The following is a 19174-nucleotide window of genomic DNA, read 5'->3' as shown; positions in this document are numbered from 1 at the left end:
CTACTTACTATGTCCCCCAAGCATATTGCTGAAGTGCAGTCTTCTGTTCCTAGGTGCAAGAGGGCTGTTACGAAGAAGAGATGGACAAAATAAACATTAGATACAGGCATGAGTTATGAGGCTGTTGGCCATGAGTTCAATGTTAAGGAATCAATAGTATATAATAAATACAGTGTCTTTAAACAGAGACACACATAAACTAAGATTATGTATTGGTCCATTGATGAAAATGTTATGACTAGAGGTTTAAAGGAACCTAAGCCTCTGTTTCCATTAGGAGCAATGGTTTGATAGTCATTAATTTGGTGTTTGTGGCCACTTTATAGAATATACCGATAACTACCAAATGATAATTACCAAAAGGAATGATAATTGACACATATGACTCTCATAGGGTTGTTACAGCAGGGCTTAACTGAAAACTATGGCAGGAAACTGTTCAGCATTGTTCCCAGCACATTTGGGGTGGGGGTGAGACTATGGATGCATTATTTTCAGTTTGATACTTGTCTAAGTACCACACAGTCTAAAGCAGGAGTATAGAGTGAAAGACTTGAAGATGTAGAAACTTCACAATAAAACTCTAGGCTAAGTTAACGGATTTCCCTTGAGAAAGTTTCGAATAGACCACCTTCTTGCAAATAACAGTTTACTTTCACAAAAATAGATGACCTAGCTCATGATTGTAATCAGTCTTCTGGAATTGAATGACAATTGCAAATGAGTGAATATAGTTCTCTTTTCACTTTTGTAAACATGTGGGTAGCTCCTACTCTTTTTCCTCAGGATGTGCATTTGTAACATCATAAAAAGGGCAAGTATTTTACGGATTAAATACAATGAAATTTCAAAGAGGTTCAAGAAGGAAATCCATTAATTCTCATTTTGAAGATGCTGAAACAAAGTCCAGACATAAGCAGCTAAGTGATAGACCCAATTGAGACCTGTGCTGCTGCCACCTGCGCCTTATCTCATTGCCTTGTGCTCTGTTCTCACTGGAATGAGAAAAAGTGGAGCCTAGACATGCCTTTCCATAAGAGATTGCACCAGTTTTGCAATTACTCCTAAGGCTTCAAGCTTTTTTCTACCTTATGGCATTTGCATATGCCACTTTCCCTTCCTAGAATACTCCACTCTTCCCCTGACTCTTGCTCATCTTTTGACTGAAATGTCACTTACTCTGAGAGATCAGGTCTGACGACTCTCTTCACCTACCCTGAAACATCTCCTCCGCCAGCTCCCTTCCTTTTTTTTTTTTTTTTTTAAAGATTGATTTATTTGGCTGTGGTGTCCGACTCTTTGCAACCCTATGAACTATAGCCTGCCAGGCTCCTCCGTCCATGGGATTCTCTAGGCAAGAATACTGAAGTGGGTTGCCATGCCCTCCTCCAGGGGATCTTCCTGACCCAGGGATCAAAACTGCATCTATTATGTCTCCTGCATTAGCAGGGAGATTCTTTATTACTAGCACCAACTGGGAAGCTCTAGCCTCTCTCAATTTGGAGACTGATGTTTGGAACAGATATATGTACCAGAACTGATTCAGTTTGTAGGGTTTAGGCTTGGAAGTTCTTACTGAAATAAAGTTTGATTTCATATTATTTTGGAGTCACTCCAGGCATTCACCATTCAATGTGAATAATTCAATATTATTCTGGAGTAACTCCAAGGCATTCACTATTCAGAGGAAAAGACATTTGTTTTGTTTTGCTAAAACTGAACCCAAGCTATATGAAAGACACTTCTGTATTTATAGATAATTTTGTGCCTTTTAGGTGTTTAAAAATGGATATTGCTTTTGGACAGTTATATTTTTCTATTTATGTTGATATCCAACAGACTTTTTGCTATGTATTTTAATTTTAATTAATCTCTTTTTATGATTGTAAAGCAAGCATATTCTTTGTAGGCATTTCGAAAAATGCAAAAAAGCATGGAGGAGAAACAAACATAAAGAAATTTTTAAAAAATTTGACTTCTACGACCTAGAGATAACCATAGTTTTTTTTTAAATCGAAGTATATTTGATTTACAAAATTGTTGGTTTTAGAGATAACCATTGTTAACAATTTGATATAATTCTTCTTGGCCCTATTTCTATGTATATGTGTGTATAGGCACACATCTATATTGTATATATTACACATGACACATACATACATATATGTATAACATGCATTTTGCAAACATGTTATTTATATTTCAAATATATGTACACACATATATGTATAATTTATGTGTATATATACATATATTATATATAAATAATACACACAAATATATGATAGTTATTAAGTGGGTATGTCAGATATCTTGATTTCCTTTTATACAGTTTTTCTCTTGTAATCCTTTCAGTAGTTTTATGAGAAGATACTATTATTCTTACTTTATAGATGAGTAAATGGAGGCTGAGAGTATTAAATTGTTTGACTAAGGTCAATAGTCAGTAAATGGTGAATTTGAGATACAAATCTAGATCCAATTCTAAAGTTTATCACCTCAACCATTAGGCTGTATGACTGCTTGTACTTTTCCATGTCTTAAATCAAATTGGAATTGTTATAGAAATAATTTTGATTCTGTTTTTTGACCTTTTATTATATTTTCTATATAACATTTCATTATCTTCTACTAACCTAATTTTAATGGCTTTATGATACTCCATAAGATTATTGAAATAATAGCTGAATGAATGAAAATATCATTTATTACATGCTACTTTGGTAAAGAATGGATTAGGTAGATACTCTGATGTTTCAGATTCTTTCTGTCATCTTATTTTCTTAATTTGTTTCATATTCTGCAATGATTTTTTTGTTTCTCTTGTCTCTCACTATATGAACTATGTATGCTTTGCTTTTGAAATTCTGTGTCATACTTTGGAAGTCACACGTCCTGTTTTTATTCTCAAAATGCTTACCTCTAGATTAAAGAAAAACACCTTATTTTCAATATCACAATGCAATAATATCTCTTTATTTCTCTTGTTAAAGATGGTGTGTTTAGCACAATTTTTTAGCACATTTTTTTTTCCCTTCCTTTTTTTACCTTCCACTCCTCCAGGCTTGGTTTTTGTTCATTCAATTTGTCCTTTTTGACCTTGATTATCTCTCTTGGAAAAAGACACTTCTTTCTTACATTATGTACTTTCTGTTATGAGAGTTATTTTAGACATTTAAATAAAGTTCTTTTATGCATAAGTTTTTATGTTCTGACTCTTTCTTCCTCCTTATTCTTTTTTTTGGCCACACCACATGGAATGTGAGATCTTAGTTCCTTGATCCAGGATCGAAGCCACAACCCCTGCATTGGAAACACGGAGTCTTAACCATTGGACTGCCAGGGAAGTCCCTCTTCTTCCTTATTCTTGACTTCTCATTCAGTAGTACATGTTTGAGAAGTTTTTTCTTTCAGAGCAGGTAACTGGGTAGTGTAATTTTTGAGCACTTTGTATCTTAGTGCTTATTCCCAGATGACTCAGTGGTAAAGAATCCTCCTGTAAGTGCAGTCGAGACATCAGAGACAGGGGTTTGATCCCTGAGTTGGGAAGATCCCCTGGAGGAGGAAATGGCAATCCACTCTAGGGTTCTTGCTAGGAAAATCCCAGGGACAGAGGAGCCTGGCAGGCTACAGTCCATGGGATAGGAAAGAGTTGGACATGACTGAGTGCACGCGTGCACGCGCGCACACACACACTTATTTAAGAGGTCTTCACAACTTTATAACAACTTTGCTGAGTGTAAAATTCTTAAATTATAAACATTTACCCTCAGAATTCTGTAGGATGTGCTTTATTGATTTGTGTCTTAGAGTGCACAATTCTGAGGCCATTTTGAATTTAGTACCTTTGGAGATAATCTGCTCCCTCCCCAAACCCCTCCTCCTTTCCCAGCCTGAATCCTTGAAGGCTTTTTTCTTTACCCCAGAAATATTTTAAAACGTCACCTTGCTGGTCTAGGTGTTGATTTTGTTTCATTCATTTTGCCAGCAGGTTTAAGTCTTAGGAAAATTATTTAATTATTGCTTCTATTCCTATTCTGTTTCCTCCTTCTGAGATTCCTAAATGTATTCAGTCAATTTACTCAGTAACTATTCTATGCTAGACACTAATTCGGGTACCGGGGATATATCATCAGGGAACATAAACACTTACATTTTTGTTGTTTGGATCTTTTGACTCTGCTGTGTATACCAACCACCTTTGTTCTGATTTTTCAAGGAGACCTCATCCTTTGAGCTGAAGCGTATTTTCGTAGTCCTATGGGTTTTTTCCACTAGCTCATCTTAACATGGAGAGGTCTATATGCGTCCAGCTTTCGTTAATATTTAAGTAGGAATTGCTGAGGGTTCTGTCAGAGACTGAAGCGGATCTGAGTATATGCCCTGCCTTGCTCTCCATCTACTTTCATCTAGCCTTCAACCTTGAGTAAGGGGTTGTTCACGGAATTCTATTGGGGTGATAATATATTTTACAGAAGTGGAATATTGGACTGACCATTCCTCCTAATTGAGCCCTTCTACACTCTAACTAGAAGACAGTCCTCCAAGTTTCTGGCATACGTAAGGTTTTTCCCTCTATTTTTATTCCTTTGATCTTTTCTATGTGAATTTAGAATGAGGCAATTTAGAAGTCTGTCCTCACAAAGACATTTTTATTTAAAAACCACAAAGTAATATTTTTTTCCTCTGTGTTAAGAGGGTTAGAAAAAATGTTCAAGACTGATAATTATATGTAGTTTTGAATTTTTTCATAAAGGGTCTTAAACCCCTTGGGAAACTACATGGTCTAGAGAGGTCGGGGGAATGGAGTCTGACTGTGGTATGTAATTTCACTGTGGCTTTGAATAAACTATCTGAACTCCAGGTTCTCTAATCTCAGATCTTCTGACATCATAGCATGACAGGGAAAGTACCAGAAAAAAATAAATGTGGAAGCTCTTTGAACTCTTCAAAGATAGAAACCATGGAAATCTGAGGACTTTTTGTTGTTTGAATGCTATTATAGCTTTGAGCACTTTCAAGCTAGCCTGAAGAGTATCTGCTGGGGGCATAACAAATGAGGTCTGGTTGCTGGGAAGCCCAGGTATGCAAAGCAGTTCTGAAGTATGGCCAGGAAGCCGCATTGCTTTGCACACTGTCATGTTGTGTAAGATCCAAGAGAGTGTTAAATGTGGACCCATTTTTCTGTTCGGTCAAATAACTATGCCTGGGTAATGTGAAATTAGTTTGTTTCTCCTCTTCACGGAAATGAAGGCTTCTGGGTGGGTGAATCATGCCTTAATAAACAACTTTTGTACTTCTGGCCAGCACAGGCAGCAGATGTTGTCTATCTTTGTGAGATGACTTGGAAGAGTACAAAGAGAAACATCTGTATGGTTGTTTCCGAAGCTCAAAGAAAATATCTTACTGCCTCTGGGCCAAACTTTTCAGGTTCTACCCCTTCCTACTATGAATCCTTTCTGTATTTTATGACTCAATTTCTTTATGAAACTCCTGTAAGATTCAGTATTAAATTTCCCTAACTGTGGGAAAAAATATTGTCTATATTAAGGTCCATAACACTGCAGCTGTTTCGGCTCTATGGAGATAAATGGCTATGTCATTAGTCTCAGACAGTGACTTTTTTTTTTTTTCATAATGGACATGAAATGGAGGAATTAGAATTTTTCCCTCCTAAGCAACATTGTGCGAATGCATCATACTTGTAACACATAGACTGAGACAGAATAAGGTGCCTTAATTTAGTCAACAACTGGTTAATCACCTGCTGTGTGCCAGACACCACACTAGGGACTAGATATACCTTAGTGAACAAGACGCAGTTCCTGCCCTCACGTTGCCTCAAATCTAGTAGAGAAGACCAGTCAAAATATATTAATTGGGATAAAGTGCTATGAAGAGACTATGTAGGATACAATAAATGCAAATAAGAGTAGGAGAGGAGATGAGCAATTGTATACCGAAGAATTGGACAACCTATAAGAAATGGACAAGTTTCTAGAAACATACAGGCCACCAAAACTGAATCATGAAGAAATAAATATTTGAGCAGACCAATCACTAGAAGTGAAATAGAATCTGTAATTTTAAAGCTCCCTGCAAAAACAAAAGGCTATGACCAGATGGTTTCACTGGGGAATTCTATCAAACATACAAAGAAGAACTTAACACTGATCCTTCTCAAACTCTTCCAAAAGACGCTGAGGAGGGAACACTACTAAAGACGCCACACAAAAACTACTAGAATGGATAAACGAGTTCAGCCAGGTAGCAAGATACAAGATTAACACACAGAAATTGGCTGCATTTCTTCTTTTAAATTTATTTTTTAATTGAAGGATAATTGCTTTACAGAATTTTGTTGTTTTCTGTTAAACCTCAATATGAATCAGCCATAGGTATACATATATCCCCTCCCTTTTGAACCTCCGTCCCATCTCCCTCCCATCCCACCCCTCTAGGTTGATACAGAGCCCCTGTTTGAGTATCCTGAGCCACACAGAAAATTCCCTTTGGCTGTCTGTTTTACATATAGTAAGTTTCCATGTTACTCTCTCCGTACATCTCACCCTCTCCTCCCTTCTCCCCAAGTCCATTAAGTCTATTCTCTATGTCTGTTTCTCCATTGCTGTTCTATAAATAAATTTTTCAGTACCATTTTTCTAGATTCTGTATATTTGCGCTAGGATACGATATTTATCTTCCTCTTTCTGACTTACTTCGCTCTGTATAATAGGTTCTAGGTTCATCCACCTCATTAGAACTGACTCAAATGCACTCCTTTTTATGGCTGAGTAATATTCCATTGTGTATATGTACCACAACTTCTTTATCCATTCACCTGTCAATGGACATCTAGGTTGCTTCCATGTTTTAGGTATTGTAAATAGTGCTGTAATGAACAGTGGGATACATGTGTCTTTTTCAATTTTTGTTTCCTCAGGGTATATGTCTAGGAGTGGGATTGCTGGGTCATATGGTGGTTTTATTGCTAATTTTTTAAGGAATCTCCATATCATCTTCCATAGTGGCTGCATCAATGTACATTCCCACCAACAATGCAAGAGTGTTCCCTTTTCTCCACACCCTCTCCAGCATTTATTGTTTGTGACTTTTTGATGATGGCCATTCTGACTGGTGTGAGGTGATATCTCATTGTAGTTTTGATTTGCATGTTTCTAATAATGAGTGATGTTAAGCATCTGTTCATGTATTTGTTAGGCATCTGTATGTCTTTGGAGAAATGTCTGTTTAGGTCTTTTTCCCACTTTTTGATTGAGTTGTTTGTTTTTCTGGTATTGAGTTGTAAGAGCTGCTTGTATATTTTAGAAATTAATCCTGTGTCAGCTGTTTCATTTGCTATTATTTTCTCCCATTCTGAGGGTTGTCTTTTCACCTTGCTTATAGTTTCCTTTGCTGTGCAAACGCTTTTAAGTTTAATCAGGTCCCACTTGTTTACTTTTGTGTTTATTTCCATTACTGTTAGAGGTGGGTCATAGAGGATCTTGCTTTGATTTATGTCATTGAGTGTTCTGCCTATGTTTTCCTCTAAGAGTTTTATAGTTTCTGGTCTTATATTTACGTCTTTAATCCGTTTTGAGTTTATCTTTGTGTATGCTGTTAGGAAGGCTGCATTTCTTTATACTCACAATGAAATATCAGAAAGGGAAAGTACAAAAATAATCTCTTTTAAAATTGCATCCAAAAAAAAAAAAAAACCAAACTTACCAATAAACCTGACCAAGAAGATGAAATACTTATATGCTCAGAACTATAAAACATTGATAAAGAAAATTGAAGATGATTCAAAGAAGTGGAAAGATATCCTATGCTCTTGGATTGGAAGAATTAATATGTTAAAATGGCCATACTACCCAAAGCAATCTACAGATTTAATGCAATCCCTATCAAATTACCCATGACATTTTTCACAGAACTAGAACAAATAATCCTAAAATTTATATAGAACCATCAGTTAAGTTGCTCAGCCATGTCCGACTCTTTGCAACCCCATGAGCCGTAAAGACCCATAACTGCCAAAGTGACCCTGAGGGAAAAGAATGAAGCTGGAGGCATAACCCACCCAGACTTCAGGCAATACTACAAAGCTACAGAAATCAAAACAGGGTGGTATTGTGCTTGCTTTGGCAGCACATACACTAAAATTGGAATAACACAGAGAAGATTGGCATGGTCCCTGTGCAAGGATAACAAAAAACCAAAACAAAACAGTATGGTATTGGCACAAAAACAGACATATGGATCAATGGAACAGAATAGAGAGCCCAGAAATAAACCCACATACCTACAGTCAATTAATCTTCAACAAAGAAGGTAAGAATATACATAGAAAAATAACAGTCTCTTCAGCAAGTAATGTTGGGAAAGCTGGATAGTCACATGTAAAACAATGAAATCGAACACTCCCTCACACCATATGTAAAAATAAACTCAAAATTGCTTAAAGACTGAAATATAAGACATGGTATCATGAAACTCCTAGAAGAGAACATAGACAAAATATTCAGACATATACCAATATTTTCTTAGGTCAGTCTCCTAAAGCAATAGAAATAAAAGCAAAAATAAACAAATGGTACCTAATTAAACTTATAAACTTTTGCACAGAAAAGGAAACAATAAGCAAAATGAAAAGACAACCTATGGACTGAGAGAAAATATTTGCAAATTATGTGACCAACAAGGTTTAATTTCCAAAATACACAAACAGTTCACACAACTAAAAAAAAAAAAGATAGACATTTCTGTAAAGAAGACACACAGATTGTCAATAGGCACATGAAAAGATGTTCAACATTGCTAATTATTAGAGAAATGTAAATCAAAACTTCAAAAAGGTACCACCTCACATCAGTCAAAATGGCCATCTTTAAGTAGTCTACAAATAAATGCTGGAGATATGATCCTGCAGTCCTACTCTTGGGCATATATCTGGAGAAAACATTAATTCGAAAAGGTACATGCAGCCCAATGTTCACAGCTGCACTCAGTCGAGACACGGAAGCAACCTAAATGACCACAGATAGATGAATGGATAAAGATGTAGGATGATCCCCTGGAAAAGGGCATGGCAACCCACTCCAGTATTCTTGCCTGGAGAATCCCCATGGATAGAAGAGCCTGGCAGGTTATAGTCCATGGGGTCGCAAAGAGCCGGACACAACTGAAGTGACTTAGCATGCAGGCACATGTGATAAATTTGAAATGCCTGTGATGTTTCTAAGATAGAACAGTAGGCAGCTGAGAGTCTGGAGCAAAGAGGAGAGGATTAGGGACGTATTTTAGAAATAACACTGTAGGGATAAGATTTTAGACTTGGAGATGGGTCAGATCTCCTAGGAAGAAAGAGTAAAGGGAGAAGAAAGGAAAGCTAGAGATTGAGCCTGGAGAACTAGCCAGGTGTAGAGCTATGCCACTAAAAGAAATGTTGATGGCAATTAAGAGGAGCAGGTGGTTTGGAGAGGCTTCCCCAGTGGCTCAGCAGTAAAGGATCAGCCTGCAATGCAGGAGCCACAGGAGATGCAGGTTCGATCGCTGGGTCGGGAAGATGCCCTGGAGGACGACATGGCAACCCACTCCAATATACTTGCCTGGAGAATCCCATGGACAGAGGAGCCTGGCAGACTACAGTCCATAGGGTCACAAAGAGTCGGACATGACTGAAGCGACTTAGCACTCACACATGTGTGGTTTGGAAAGGAAACTGATGATTTATATTCGGAACTTGCTAAGTTTGAGGTGCACACTAAAGTCTTGTAATTTCTAGTGTCATGCCTGGGCAAAATGCCTAGGTCCCCTTCAAAATGTGAATGCCATATTTATATTTTACTTTGTGATTTGGTCTTATGATATATCTGTGAATTTCCAGCATAAAACATTACTAATCATGTTCACGATGGAGTTTGGAGCAGTAGAAACAATTCTGCTAAGATCCATGACACTGCAGCTGTTTCTGAATTATAGAGATAAATAATTTTCTATGTCACCAGTCCTAAACAATAAGTGGCTATTTCATTTTGAGTAATGGACAGGAGATGAAGAAAGAAGAGTTGTCCAACATTGAGCCAATGTGCTTTACGGGAAGTACACAAGCTGAGAATGCAATGAAAATTGAACATTTACCATGTGCCAGGTTCTGTGCTGGGTTTGGGGGATAATTCAGAGAACAAGACATAAAAGTCTTAGATCTTACAAATAAGTAAGGGAGAAGGGAAAAAATTAACCTGCAAATAAAATAACCACAATGTGTGGCAAGCGCTGTGAAAGAAACAAACAGATACAGGAAATACGTGGGAGAGGTGGTATGGCACTTCGAATCTAGAAAGAGTTTTTAGAGAAATTTTCCTTGGGTAGGTGACATTTATTTAAGTCGATTTCTGAAGGATGAGGAGTCAGTCATATCAAGATGTGGTGACATGGTTTGCTATTGATAAATCACCAAATTGTTTTTTTGCAGAATTTGTCCCTGAAAAGTTAAAGCAGGCCGAAGAGCTCATACTAGAATACGGGCATTATGATCACACTGAGGGTGGGGGAAGCTGTTGGAAATGGTCTGCCCCCACCAGTAGTATTTTATCATTGACATTGTTTAAAATTGCGTGCACAGGGTGATAACAAAAAGTAGACTGACATTTAGTCAATTTTACTATTATTTAAAATTTTTTTTTACAGACAACAGCCCCGTCGTCGGCTGAATGATGGCCCTCAAAAAGCTGTGTCTAAAAAAAAAAAAAAAAAAAGCTGTATCTATATTCTAATTACTAGAACCTGTGAATATTATCTTACATAGTAAAAGAGTAAATATTCCCTTATATAAAAAGATGTGATTAAGGATTTTGAGACCACGTATCAGATTATCCTTTCATAAGCTGAACGCAGATATTAGATTGAAAAATTAAGCTACCTAGTTCTTAAAATAAATAGATACATGTTTTAATACAGTTATCACTGTAGAATTCAATGCCATGTTGGGAGAAATGCTTTTTTTTTTTTATTTGGCTGCACCGGGTCTTAGCTGCATGTGGGATCTAGTTCCCCGATCAGGCATTGAACCTGTGTCCCCTGCATTGGGAGCACAGAGTTTTAATCATTGGACCACCAGGAAGTCCCCAAGGAGAAATGTTTCTTACATACAAGTTTGCTTACAGTCAAGTTACTTAACCCAAGTTAACTTGCCTGGCCATGTAGGTATTTTTCTTCATTTGTGTGGCATGTGGGATCTTTAATTGCGGCACGTGAATTCATAGTTGTGGCATTGTGGGATCTAGTTCCCTGGCCAGGGATTGAACACTGACCCCCTGCATTAGGAGCATGGCATCTTAGCCACTGGACCACCAGGGAAGCCCCCATGTAGGTGTTTTATATTGTCATTCCTATTGGAGAAGGAGGCCTCCTGATAGCTCAGGTGGGCCCTCTCAAAGCAGGACTACAGTCCTGGGCCTGGTCACAAGTTTAGGTTTAGATATTAATACTTATCAGCATTAGGAAGACTGAATCACACTTACCAAACTCACAAGGCCAGCAGGTGACAAAATTCAAGTGTTTAAAAATATTTACTAATTTAATAAATGATGAGGAACTTCTGTGTGTTATTCAGTGTACTCTCTCTGCTTACAAACAAATGACATACAAGGTGAGATTACATTTGGAATTATAGCTGGTGATGACATCAGAGCAAGCAAAGGAAGTTTAATGAATGGTTTTATACCTGCGGTAGACAGGCTCTGAGATGACCTTCAATGATCTCTTTAATGAAAGTACAGTATTCATGCCCTCCTGTGATCCCCTCCCCTTGTGTATAGATGTGTACTCACTTCTACTGAATAGAATGCAGCAGAAGGGATGTCATATCTGAGATAAGGTTACAAAAAGACTATGGCTTCATCTTGAGAGCTCCCTCTTGTTCTATTGCTCACTCTGAGGAGAGACAATTGCTATGTTGTGGGTTGCCCTATAGAGAGGCCTCTGGTTAACGACCAGTGAGGAACTGAGGTCTTCGACCAAAATCTCACGAGGAACTGAATCCTACCATCAACCACATGAGTGACCTCGGAAGCAGATGCTCCCAGCAATCTCACGAGACCTTGAGCCGGAGGCACCCAACTAAGTAGCACCCAAATTCCTGACCCTCAGAAGCTGTGAGATAATAAATGTTTGCTGTTTTAAGGCACTAAGGTTTGGGGTAAATTGTTACCCAGCAATAAATAACACAGCACCAAACATATAACTTTTGAAGTACTAATTAAAAAATACTAAAAGACAATAAGGAGGGAAATAAAACTGAGTAACAACTACAATAGTAGTTTTCATGGATACACTATTTATTTTAATAGCTTCTTAGGCAGTCTAATCACACTGACTAGATTCCCTATTAGTGGTTAATTTCATCCTGTTTATGTTGAGTCTTACTAGTTTTATTCTCAGGGAGTGACATTTTATCCAACTTCTGGATGCATCTAACTTTGGACTCCAAAAAACTAAGTATACACACTGATAACTAAATATTTATTGATTCATTCACAAATAAATTTATTTTGTCTACTGGAGACTAGAAAAGAATCCAAAATGGCATACTAATTCCCTGGTCTTTTTTATTTTTTATTTATTTATTATTTTTTTCCATTTATTTTTATTAGTTGGAGGCTAATTACTTTACAGTATTGTAGTGGTTTTTGTCATACATTGACATGAATCAGTCATGGATTTACATGTGTTCCCCATCCTGAACCCCTCACCCACCTCCCTCCCCTCCCTGATCTTTTATAAAATTAATGTTCACAGGACAGACAGATGTTTAATTCATTTTTTAAAAAAAATACTCTTTTTTAACAAAAGGAATAAATGTACAATGTGCAACTTTTTAAAAAAAAATAGAGAAGCAAAGAAGAAAAAAGTGAAAGATAACTTTGAACCTGCTACTCAGAAAGGACTGTTACTGAACACACTATTGATTTTAGTTGACAACAGCCGCCTATTCTATTTTTTTAAACATCACAAATAAGACTTTTTATTTGTCACCATTAAATATCTGAATTTTGAACAGATTCTTGAATCTGATATGAGCCACGAGGCTCATATCCATCATCTCATTCAAGTTTAGCATTCAACTCATCCCCAAACTACTACCTTTACTATAAAGCTCCATTAGTTCACCCAATTCAAATTTTTGCTTCTTAGGATTTTTACTTTTCTAACAAGTAATCATAGACAGGATAAAATGATTGGCAAGGCCTTTTCTATATCTTTCTCAATGCTATCTGGAATCAATTTATTGACAACTTTTTTTCAAGTTTTTGTCTGCACTTCTCAGGTCATGATTCCAACCATCTTCTTCTGGATTTGGTGAACTTGTTGGTGCTTCCTTAACACAAGAGGTCTTCCAAATATGACTATTGTGGTTTTTAGTAAAACCAACACAGAATAGATGAAGCAAATAACCATTGGCAGTCTTGACATCAACATGAGATTCAATCATGGCCTGCCACTTTTGGAACATTTTGGAACACAGTTTATCACAGCTACGATCCATACCATGGAAGTTGATTGGCAGTTTTTGCCCTAACCGTTCTCAGCACTTAGTTTGGATTTTCTAAATGAAACTCCATTATTCTGCAGATTAGCAAAGCTCACTTTTAAAATATGACCCTGAGGCCATCAGATGCAATTTTGATTCCTTGAGTTTTACTGACTAGTGTTTATTCAGCATTTCATATACTGAACATAGCTGCTACTTTCACATCATACCAATCTTTCCTAGAGAATGGATTAACCACTTTCTTCTTGGCAACCTTTTTGCCACTTTTCAGAAGGCACTTGTTTTTGCCCCCTGCCATGGTGCTCTCCAACAGCCAAAAGGCCTATTTGTTTATTCTTTTAAAAACTGGGAAAACATTCTATTCTTGGTTAACTTGCTAATTGATTTTTCTAAAACTGTTTCCTTAATGAAATATCATATCTGAAAGTTTAACTTTATATATCTAATATTTAATAAATTTAATAGTATTTAAATTAGTATCACTAATATTAATATTTAGTACCACTTAACTAACATTATAAACACTTTACTCAACAAATTTATTTACATTATCTAATTTGACTTTCATTATAACTTGTGAGGTAGGCATTAATATTACTTTCATTTTCAGAAAAGTAAACTAAGGCTTAGAGAGGAAAAATAATTCGCTCACATAGGATCACAAAGCTAAGCAGTTTCAGAATAGATTCCATTCTAGTTCTGTCTGACTACAAAATTTACACTCATACCATTCTGCTATAGTTTCTCCCTCAAACTTTTCCCCATAATATTTTTCATTAAAAAAAAGTAATTTTAAAAAACTTTCATATTTAGAAAAGTCGTCATATCCCAGTTATTAAAAGACCAACCTAATTTACCCATACCTCTGTTCAATTCCTTTGAAAGTTTTTTGAAGTTAGTGTCTCAAGGCAAAAATATTGAGATCTAAAGGAAATATACATGAATAAAATTCTTTCTCTGCTGAAATAAAACAGTGGATGTTACCAGTGATTTGCCTTGTTTGAAATTGGAACTATCATCAGAGAACCAATTTCCATTTATATAAAACTACATAATTCTGCTTCTGATTATAATTTCTGTAAAGTTATAATCAATTGTTACAGTTGAAAAACTAGATTTTTATCAGCTACATTTCTTGCTGCTGTATAGTCCATTATAATGAAATAAAGGGGTAATCTGGAAAGAAAGAGCAGTGATAATGATTATGGAATGTTAAGAGTGGGAAGAAATTTGGAGGCCACTTTGCCCATTCTCCAAATTTTGAGAATTCAGAGGTCCAGAGATTCAAATATCTCTGTATCTCTTAAGTGGTCATAGTAGACAAAGGGTAAGAATAAAGGTATATGAAAAATGACTTTCATCTGACAATTAAGACAGTGTCGCCAACATATTTACCCAAGTTCCAAACCTCTATCAATAAAAGAAATTAATTTAAAAAAATCCCAAATAACAAAAAGCATAAGACCTGGTACATAAACAGTACCTAATATATATAAAATATATATATATTTGAATATATATTCATTTGAACAAATGAAAAGGTTTTATTGCTTTCAAGTTCCCTCAGTCCTTGAATTCACATTTTATATGCAATCATAATGTATACATATAATTTATTATCTTGCTTTTTGCCCTTGAGTTATAGCATTTTTCCATGTTGTTATAAAACATGACTATAACCTTTTAAAGTACCTATTGAAGTTACAACACCACTGAGTCAGATTCCCAAATGATTGTTAAAAATCACTACTAACAGGGGTGAATCCAGGTTTTGGGGAGGGCCCTTATGAAGGAAAAAATACAAAATGATATTACTTTAAAAATTTTTACATGGAGAAGGAAATGGCAACCCACTCCAATATTCTTGCCTGGAAAAGTCCATGGACAGAGGAGCCTGGCGGGCTGAAGTCCATGGGATTACATGACTGAGCATGTGTGCATGAGGGTGGAGGGAGATGGGTTGGTAGCAATAAAGTGGTAGAACTAAAAACAAAAAATTTTTTTTTACAAAGTAAAATACCTAGCTCTTTCAAGAGATCATTTCTAGGACCCCTCCAGGGCCTTGGAGGCCCTGCCTCTGTTGATAACCAGATACTACCTTCATGGGGGTTATGATATAGCTTGAATGTTTTTCAGAGGTTACTACAATTTTAGAAATGTATACCACACTTAATAGTGTTAAAAATTCTTTCTATCCAGCTGACCTGGAATCTGCTTCAGGCTCCAACATAAACTTGGTGGCTTTTAAATTATAAGCAAGTCTCTTTTAACTTCTTCAGGTCTTACATGCCTCATCTGTAGAATGGGCTTAATATCTACCTCAAGGAATTGCACATGAAAACAAAGATAAAAAAAAAAAAAAAGAAAACAAAGATAAAATAGTTCAGTTCCTGACACATCATAAATGCTCCATAGGTGTTATGAAAACGGTGATAGTTAAAACATTAGCCTACCTTATATAGGAACCGCCTGTTTCTCCATTACAACTTCCTACATTGACTGTAGGTAAAATACGGTGTAAAATGAATTTTAAAGATTGTGTAGATTCAATTTTTTATTATTTTAATTACTTTTTTTGGCCTCAGCATGAAGCATGTGGGATCTCAGTTCCCTGACCAGGAATCAAATAAGGGAAGTCCCTTATTTTAATTTTTAAAAATAATGTTATTATGAAAAGTAGTGACTATGTAACAGCACATTTGGAAAATAGAAGAAAAAAAATAGCACCCATAATTTCTCCAGACTTATACTACATTTCCTTAATGTGTTTTTTTCCCCTTAATGCAGATTTTATTTAAAATATAAAAACATGCTTGAAGTAAGGAGATCAGTCCTGGGTGTTCATTGGAAGGACTGATGTTGAAGCTGAAACTCCAATACTTTGGTCACCTGATGCGAAGAGCTGACTCATTGGAAAAGACCCTGATGCTGGGAAAGATTGAGGGCAGGAAGAGAAGGGGATGACAAAGGATGAGATGGTTGGATGGCATCACTGACTCAATGGACATGAGGCTGAGTGAACTCCGGGAGTTGGTGATGGACAGGGAGGCCTGGCGTGCTGCGGTTCATGGGGTCGCAAAGAGTCGGACACAACTGAGCAACTGAATTGAACTGAAGTAAACCCAATTATTCTCTTTTCAAGGAAGTTTGGTATTATGGCATTATTTTTTTCAAATACATGGCAAATCTTAAAATATGTTTTACATAAAACTATTTTAGAAAAATCAGCAGGAAGAAAAGTTACACATTCTACTGTTGTTGTTCCATACTTACGAGCTGTGCAATGCAGCCAAAATAAACAAATAAGTAAACAAAGATTCATGTTTTTATAAGGTTATAATCTTACTGTACATAGAATTTAGTACTCTGCATTTTTTTCTTACATTACATCACAAGTCTTTCTCCATACTATTGCACACTACTACAGCAACATTCATAGTTACTAGAGCATATGAGAGCAAGGCTTAGTTTCCTAAACTTCATATAACTGTGTGAAGACACCAAGGCAGGCCAAAGATGTGAAAGGCCAGAAGCTCAGAAAGAGTGTTCTTGGTTTGCTTGCAACTATAATGCAGAAAATATATTAAGAGAAATTATGACTCAAGGATTTTTGATTTTCAACCAAATGTCCAAATCAGCAAAAGAATATAAAGCCCTATCAACATAGTCCTAAATTTCATAAACACTTTTATTTCTTTAAGAGATGGGAAAGTGGTACAATACTATTCAACAGCAAGGACTTATTTGTCACGACATGTTATTAGGATTTTAGTTCTCACAATTGGGTAAACGTATACCCCTTTTACCCAAAGGGGTCTTTCTTTAAAATTTAGTAAGGCAACACAAATCCTCACTATAAAGAATGAGTCAACATCTGGACATGGTTGTCTGAATTCAGTGACACTTGCTCTTGGAAAAAGCAATTATTTTTTAATTATTCTTTTGTGCTGATATTCATTAATTGCAAAGTACAACTTTTTTCTTTTAAGCTTCTTTGCTCCTTTAACATGGTCCTGCTGTAGAAATTCAAGCCACATCTAAAAAATTGTTAAGATACACACTAAGGAAGCAATTCACATGTTCATTGCTGAATGAATGGGAAAACAAAATGTGGCATATGCATACAATGGAATGTTATTCAGTGTTAAAAAGGAAGGAAATTCTGATATATACCACAACATGGATGAACCTTGAAGACATGTTAAGTGAAATAAGCCAGACACAAAAGGACAAATATTGTTATGATTCCACTTATATGAAGTATCATAGAGATAGAAAATAAAATAATTGTTATCAGGGCATGGGGGGAAGGAATGGGGAGTTATTGTTTAATGTGTATAGAGTTTCAATTTCTGATGATGAAAAGTTCTGGAAATGGACGGATGGACGCATAAAATGTGAGTGTCCTTACCGACACTGGGTTGCATGCCAAAAAATGAGTAAAATGGTAAATCTTGTGTATTTTACGGTAAATTTAAAAAAATGCCCCCAATATAACACAGACTGAGAAAAAATGTATAATGTAACATTCATGGGCTTCCCTGGTGGCTCAGATAGTAAAGAATTTGCCTGTAATGCAGGAGACCCTAGGTCAGGAAGATACCCGGGAGAAGGGAATGGCTGCCCATTCCCGTATTCTTGTCTGGAGAATTCCATGGACAGAGGAGCCTGGTGGGCTAGAGTCTATGGGGTATGGACTGCAAACAGTCCAACATGACTGAGCCACTCACACTGATGCATACATATTCAGTAAGAAATAATTATACAGCAAATATATCTGTAACCACTATCTAGGTCAAGAAATAAAGACTATCAGAGTGCACCCTCCTGCCCCCATCACAACCCTTTCCTCCTTCCTGAGTAACCACTCTCTTGACTAAACGTTTACTTTTAAAAATCAGGCTGTAATGTGATAATGCCGGATAAGCTAAACCAATGTTACACAACGCAATAGAGTATTTCTTTACATTCCAATATTTTCCATATATGCAAAGCATTTTTTAAAACTTAACTTCTAAAGTGCTCTTTCCCTCTTTCTCTCTTGAAACTTTGCATTCTAAAATCTTTCTCGAATTCACCGTTGACCTCACCTGCAGAGTTAAAAAAAAAAACCACCACCAAACAACTGCTTCTGTGTAGATTTTTAGATTTTCATTCCTCCCGCTCTCCCTTGCCTCCAACTACAAAGAAACAATGATTTAAACCCTTTGTGCCCTTTTAGAAAATTACACAGATACCCCATTGTGGAATCCTATAATCCCTTCGTGGAAAGGAAGAGATTAGCATATGAATACAAAGCAAAATGAATCCAGAATACAAAATGATCTACTGGATTGTGAAGCTCTTGTATTCTTAAAAATGTATTTATTTCTTCTTTTTGATTTGCCCCTTTAGTGGTCTCAGGGTTAAGGGAATTGAGCTTCCCCTCTGGTTACCCGGAAAAGGATTTAGAGGGGAAAAAAAAAAAAAAAGCCAATAGATTCTAGGAGCTGCAAAACCAACAGATGGCTCCCAGAGCCAGTGGAATCGCCAGTGGAATCTGCTGCCCTCGACATGAGCTAGCTTGCTGGCGAGGAGTGTAGAAAGTGCTGTTCGCAGACTGCGCGGTGAAGGAGAGAA

At 36.5% G+C, this 19174-nt stretch overlaps 1 non-coding gene and 1 pseudogene across 1 annotated transcript; one reads left to right on the top strand and one right to left on the bottom strand.

Annotated features, from left to right (window-relative positions):
- The first annotated feature begins 8135 nt into the window (after positions 1 to 8135).
- Positions 8136 to 8242, top strand: LOC122695829. The gene has a single exon (XR_006341578.1). It is a non-coding gene; the product is annotated as a U6 spliceosomal RNA (small nuclear RNA).
- Positions 8243 to 13123: 4881 nt separating this feature from the next.
- On the bottom strand, positions 13124 to 13853 carry LOC122693206 (annotated as a pseudogene).
- Between the last annotated feature and the right edge of the window lie 5321 nt (positions 13854 to 19174).

The sequence above is a fragment of the Cervus elaphus genome, chromosome 5 (assembly GCF_910594005.1).
Source record: "Cervus elaphus chromosome 5, mCerEla1.1, whole genome shotgun sequence".
Lineage (NCBI taxonomy): Eukaryota > Metazoa > Chordata > Mammalia > Artiodactyla > Cervidae > Cervus > Cervus elaphus.
Note: the sequence above shows the minus strand (reverse complement) of the source record. Positions and strands in the feature narration are given on the sequence as shown.